Source organism: Leptonychotes weddellii, chromosome 5 (genome assembly GCF_054177405.1).
Source record: "Leptonychotes weddellii isolate Sample4059 chromosome 5, ASM5417740v2, whole genome shotgun sequence".
Classification (NCBI taxonomy): Eukaryota; Metazoa; Chordata; class Mammalia; order Carnivora; family Phocidae; genus Leptonychotes; species Leptonychotes weddellii.
Window position 1 is genome coordinate 129,581,682 of NC_138373.1, and position 7,205 is coordinate 129,588,886.

The 7,205-nt window shown below is 34.1% G+C and overlaps 1 pseudogene; it reads right to left on the bottom strand.

Moving 5' to 3' along the window:
* Positions 1–5,667: 5,667 nt before the first annotated feature.
* LOC115938412 (U2 spliceosomal RNA) lies at positions 5,668–5,773 on the bottom strand (annotated as a pseudogene).
* Between the last annotated feature and the right edge of the window lie 1,432 nt (positions 5,774–7,205).

Here is a 7,205-nt window from a genome sequence, read left to right on the forward strand (position 1 = left end):
TGATAGCTTAATATTTCTGATAATTGCAGGGAATTAGACCAGTGGCAGAATAAAATAGTGTCTACTTTCTCCTATTCATATTTCTTGTTGAGAGTGTGTCTCACTACTTAACCAAAATACTAATAATGATAATTGAGGGAGAAAATGGTGAAAAAGGTAAACTCTTAGTTCTACCTAGGAGACAGATAATGGTTTCAAAGTAGCATTTTGTATAGAAAATAATGTCAGTTTTCATTTTTAAATATAACACCAAGACATCCTCACCTTCTTCACAGCACTGACTAAAAGTATCAAAAATTATACTTGAAAGGTTTTTATTTTGTCTTTACAAAAGAGGAGAAAGGGCAGACTATATTTCAAATTTCTGAGCTGTGCCCAATTTTTCTACGTTCAGTTGAGAAAGAACTTGAATTATTTTATCCCCCAAAGGCATGTCTTTCACACAAAGATTTTCCCATTGACTTCAAAGTAGGAGCCACAGGAGTGCATATTAACATTGAAATGGATGAAAAACAGATTCAAGTTTTGAATGAGCATAGCAAATTGAAAGGCAGCTAGTAGGAATAATTGGCAGATCAGTCAGGCTGACAGACCATTTGAATCTCTATTATATTAAAGGCAAATGAAGAGGATGAACATAATTTTGCTATGAATGTGGAAAATTTCCGACAGTGGAAATGCACATTCATAATACAGGGCAAAGAAGGAAGCATTTAACTCCTTAGATGCAATAAAATGTTACTAGGACTTAATGAAACAAGCAGAATACTTTTCACATTTCATGCTAAATCTCAGGATACACAGGGACTTGGGTGCCCTAACAGTTCTTAATCATTCCCAGAGATATTTTTAATAATAAAGACCCTAAAAAATTTAGATAATTCTGGTACTCTCCTCCTGAGTATAAGTTACCTTTTAGAGAAGGATATGTCTCATATAAATCTCTTAAGAGGCAAGAGGGTAGCGTGAAAGATTTATTTTGAAGAGCTTTAATTAAAATTCTCTCTACACATTTCAAAATTTTCTTTTAACTTAGGGTAAAGGATTACCGATTAACTTGATTCACCAAATACTTACTGAACATGTTAAAAGAGTAACTTAGTTGCTGCAGAATAATCAATGGGAAAGTTCCACTCAATAAAGTTCGAAGCCATTATAATACTGGAGAACAGAATGTCTCATCAACAAAACAAAATTTTGAAAAATTCCAAAAAAATAGCTAATGGAATTAGATAAACTCTTAATTCAGAACACAGGAATCTGCAGTTGAAGACACCCAGGAGTAAGCAAGGGATTTCCCACAAGGGAGATTCAGATAAGCTCCAAGTTCAGTATCAACAAATACCAATCGCAGCAGCAATCATTATTAGTGTTCATTAAGGAACTGCATTCTAAACCCTTGTCCTTCTTTTCCTCATTGCCATGCAAACAGAAAAGCGATTTATGAGATAGAGATGATAGAGCAATGTGGCTCAATCTCCTGGCAGTAATTCTCAACCATGGTGGTGCATTAAGGTTGGATAGGGAGCCTTCACAAAGTACTGATTCTCAGGCTGGACTCCTCAGAAAGTCTGATTCAATTAGTCTCCATGGGACTTAAAGTCAGTATTTTTAATAAAACTTTCCAGATAGAAATATTTTATGGTTTGGTCACTGGTGAATGCCCAGCATCTATAACAGTTCCTAATACACAATAGGAACTCAGTAAATGTTTGCAGAGTGAATGAATGAAGATCAGATTGCCTTTGGGGAAAAATACTATTAACTCAATAATTGTATATGTTTGAAAGATAAGGTCATAGTTCTGAAGAAAAAAAAAACAAGTAATCCTAGAATTTTACACACATTAGAATTATCAATAAAATGTGAAGAAAAAGTAAACATGCTCTGAAATATGCATACACAATTTACTACCAAAGCAAACTATATAAAAATAAGCTTAAGCTATATAAAAATAATAATATAACAAGCTATATAAAAATATGGCTTAAGGCCATACCAAGGGCAAATAAAAAAGAAATCCAAGAAATAGATCACAGGGTTTAAGAAGTAGCATTTGAGTAGAACACAGATGTAACAAATAAAATCTGAAATAATTAAGAGAACCCAGTTAGATTTTGCCACTTGGAAGATTCTCATTACTGGAGGAAATTTCATTAAGATCACATTTCCTTTATTTGATCTCTAGTCATACTATCGGTTTTATACTACATAGTTGTATAAATAAATTTTAAATGCTATTACATTTGAGCTTTTTAATCAGATCAAGCCACAAATCCTTAAGAAAATTACCAAAAAAAATGTAATTGTTAATAACTGTGGCATAGTAAGAAATATATTTGATTTTGTTCCCTGGTTCTTGGCATAGAGCTCCTTAAACTATTGGAATTTTCTTTTCTTATTTTTGTTAACCGTTGGAATTTTCTGAGTAATGGAATTATTTATTGTTAAATATTTTTATGTCCTATTATAATTTTATACATGTATCACTTCTTTAATTTAAATGTTTAATTTGAAATAGCCTATGAACTACAAAAGAAAACACCAATATCTATAATAAAAGATAATCCAGAAAAATTTCTAATTCTTAATATTTTATGAGTACGCTTTATAAAATGCACATACTTGAAAATAAAAGACATAGCTTCACAGCACCTGGGTGGCTCAGTCATTTAATCATCCAACTCTTGATTTCAGTTCAGGTCATGATCTCAGGGTCACGGGATGGGCTCTGTGTTGGGGGCATGGAACCTGCTTAAGATATTCTCTCTCCCTGTCCCCACACTCTCTCTCTCTCCCTCTAAAAAAAAAAAAAAATAGCTTGTTGCATGTCTTTTTAAATTCCATTACATTATGTATGCAGCACATTTTATACCAATCATTTGTTACAGAGCTCTCTGTTTACTTATTGTTAAAGTAATACGTCCCTATTCAAATTCGCAGGTAGATATTTTGATCTACTTTTTTTCAAATATGTTGGAGCAGATAAAATTTATTAGAACCTTTCAGATTCTAACTCATTCACACAATGGCTTCTTTGGATTATAGAATTATTTGTAGAATATTGTATAGTATAGATTCTTGAACTATTTCTCTTTTAGAATTTCTTTGCATTAAAATTTTTTCTATTTTATGAATGTCTTAAAATTATAGTTTTAAGAAAGTTTCATAGTGTGTAATTAAATTAATCAAGGACCATCAATGTGGTACAGTGAGTTACTGAGTTAGAGGACTTTAAAACTACTTAAAACTTGATTACTTTTGATTTATAATGCATCTCTATCAAAGAGAGTAGCTAAAGCACTAACTGTCATAACTAAAATATGAAAAATGTAGGGGAATAAGTTTGGAAAGTACTTTGAAAAACACGTGTTCCCATTTATATTGGTACACCCATACTAGTACTTGTCTTTGTGAAAGTTGTGCTGTGTATGTGAGCTCTCATGGACAAATAGTGGGGTACCAGGAAATTCACTGCAATACAAATTTATGAGGATGGTCTCACTGGATTCAGAAGTTGCTCTTCAACAAAAAGATCTTTGTTTCTAAAACAGACTTTTTAAGACTATGAGACCAGTGTCTGAAAAAAAAAAAAAAGGAACTTAATTTATAAACAAGTTAAAACAGAACTAATTATGCACATATGATACGCTGTTTGATTATATCTCAGTGGTAATAGTTCTTTAGTATGGGAAGTCTATGTGTTTGTCAAGTATGTTTTTTAAGCTACAGTTTTCTTAGGTACATTGTAGAAGTCTTATAGATTCCCTCTGCCCCGTAATCAGTATCCATTTATCCTATAACTCGAGCTTGCTGCTAACCTCCTCAGTCCTACTCTTTAAATGCATTACTACACTCTGTTCTTTTCCTCTTTTGCACGATTTCATGTTGACCGAGCCCTCTAGGACCTGCTACTTTCATTACTGTAGCTCTTTTTTTTTTTTTCCCTGCAAAAAGCTTTTGAGTTTTCTGTTCAGCCATATTTGTGCTACCATCATTTCCTAGGGCTACGTGATCATTTCAAATCTGCTCTTTAAATTTTGTTTCTGACTTCTGACTATATTCTTGGGAGGTTTTATTTACTTCCCCTAGGAAGCCCTGTATGTCAAGGGCTGCCCAATCAGCAGGTGGTCACAACATTACACTGCCATCCCAGAACACAATATAAACATTCTCTTGATGATAATTCCTGGCTTCCTTCCTTTAAAGCACCCACTAACAAAACTACAAAACAGCAAACCTTTGACCCTCACTAGAGCGATAAAACCTTTGGACTCTCTTCGTCTAATATATAGAGGCTTTAACTCACGTTAAAACCTCATAGCACAGGGTCTGATGTAGAGGAGATTCCTTGGAGGATCTAGAAAACCATTGTCTAATAAGTATTTGATTTATCAAAGGCCTTTTGTTCTGTTGTTTTAATTATGGAAAAAGGAGATTCATGAGTTGCTAAACAATCTTTGGGTGCTTTCTCAGTTCACTTTAATCGAAGCTTTAATACAGTGCTAGGTGCACCTGCCATATTACACTTAACGGTTTAGAAAAATAAATAAAAACAATAAAATTGAAAACAGTTCTGAGGATCTTTTTTTTTTTTTTAAAGATTTTATTTATTTATTTGACAGAGAGAGACACAGCGAGAGAGGGAACACAAGCAGGGGGAGTGGGAGAGGGAGAAGCAGGCTCCCCGCAGAGCAGGGAGCCCGATGTGGGACTCGATCCCGGGACTCCAGGATCATGACCTGAGCCGAAGGCAGTCGCTCAACCGACTGAGCCACCCAGGTGCCCTAGTTCTGAGGATCTTATCAATGATCAAATATGACCAAAATGATGTGATCTAATTACAATAGTTGTTATCCGTTGTGTTTTCAGGGAAGCCCACCACCACGTACACATCCGTGCGCGCACGCACGCACACACACACGCGCGCCTGCAAACTTGTCCTTTTGAGTTGTAGCTCTTATGTGACTCAGTTTGGAGAGTATAGCCATAGCAAATTCAAGAGAAACCAATTCAGCCAGAGTTCTAAATTATGCCTATGGTCAAATCAATAAAGTAACTTTTAAACTCAGCTGCTTGACTTTCACTAGTGTAGTGTGGGTTTTTAATACCACATTTGAAAAAATAGACAAAGCCCAGGAGGTGGAGGAAAAAAGTATACTATTTTAAGATTCTTATATTGTGTGTAAAGTGGAAGCTCTTAAAAAGTTAAATATGCATCTAACCACACACAGATGAAAGCATGTCTGTATAAAACTTACACACAAACCCTTACAGCAGCTTTATCTGTAAAAGTCAAAACCGGAAAAGCACCAAATGTCCTTCAGCAAGTGAAGCAGTCGGTACACTGTGCTATCTTCATACAATGAACTACAGAGCAAAATAAAATTAAACTATGGATACGACCAAAAAATATTATTGTGTACTAAAATATTTATGCTAATTGAAAGAAACCAGACCAAAAAGAGTACATATCATAAGGTTTCATTTTTATTTCATTTGTATAAAATTCTAGACAATGTAAATTAATGAATAGGGACGGAAAGTAGATCAGTTGGTTACCTGATGACGGGGTGAGGAGATGCTGGGGCAGGGGCAGGATGGAGGGATTACAATGGAACACAAGTTTGGCAGAGGTATGAATATGAGCATCATCTTGACTGCGCTGATGGTTTCAGGGGTATATACATGTGTCAAAACTTATCAAATGCATACTTTAAACTGATAAGAACAGATACTACACTTGATCTTAGCCAAAAGGCTGAGAAGCGATCAAATGTATACTTTAAGTATATGCCATTTACTACATGTAAATTATTCCTCAATAAAGATACTAATTTTTTTTAAAAAGTATGTTATCTCCCTCAGAAATGAAAATCAATTTTTAAAAAAAGTAGCTAGAGGCTCTATAACAATTCTAACAGAAAGGGCACATTGTATGTCATCTGTATAAAATTTATATACATATATACGAATATTATATATCACATATTAATATAATATAATAATACAATATATAATATATGTGTATTTATATACATACATATATACATGTCAGTATATAACTATATATTTCATAAATACATATACCTCTATATCCCTATCTATACATATCAAGCTACCTTGTGAAATTATCTAATAATTTTAGCCTTAGCACAGGACTGAAACACTATATTTGAAAATCATTTCCTTAGCATACTGAAAGTCTGAGTTCACAAAAATTAAGATTTTAGAAAAAAGAGTAAGATTGGCATAACAACTTTGAATAATATAAAACTTCAGATAGTGAGAGGAACATAGAGGAACAAAACGAGAATTAGAAAGAAAATAGGAATATATATCATACATTTAAGAGAATTAAGATTTCCCAGAAGAGATTACTCATTTAAAAACGGGATGCAAGACTCTGAACATAGTCATGGTGTGACTAGTAATGGGGCATGATCAGAGTGCTCTAAGTCCCAATTTTCCCTGGGCATTCATAATATATATCTGTTATTTTTATCACCTGACTTGTACAGTACCGATATTTGTATTTTCTGGACCTGCTTACGTCAACGAGTCAGTAAACATGGATCTTTTCATTTTTTAGATGAGCCACCTGGCGTTTGCAGTCATCTTTTCAAGACTCATTTTGGATAAAACAAGCAAGCAGCACACTTTATAGAACAGACCCAAACAATGCTTTCACTTTCTTTTAGGATTATTTCATTTATTGTTTCATTCTTATGATTTCATTTATTCTTTCACTAAAGATATTTCACAAAGTATTTTTCATGCATTTTTTAATCTGAGTACCTCACATAAAAGAATTTTACCCAAAGTGGTTCACCTCTAGCGTGAAATGTGCAAATGCAGATTTTATACAAATCTTATTGAAAATTTGTTTAAAATACTATTTGACCGGCATACTCAACAGTGAAAAGCTGTAGGCTTTTTTTTTTTTTTTCTCTAAGACCAGGAAAAGACAAGGATGCTCACTTTCTCTGCTTTTGATTTTTGTTTCTTTTTTTTTTTTTTTAAAGATTTTATTTATTTATTTGACAGAGACAGAGATAGCGAGAGCAGGAACACAAGCAGCGGGAGTGGGAGAGGGAGAAACAGGCTTCCCCCCGAGGAGGGAGCCCGATGTGGGACTCGATCCCAGGACCCTGGGATCATGACCTGAGCCGAAGGCAGACGCTTAACGACTGAGCCACCCAGGC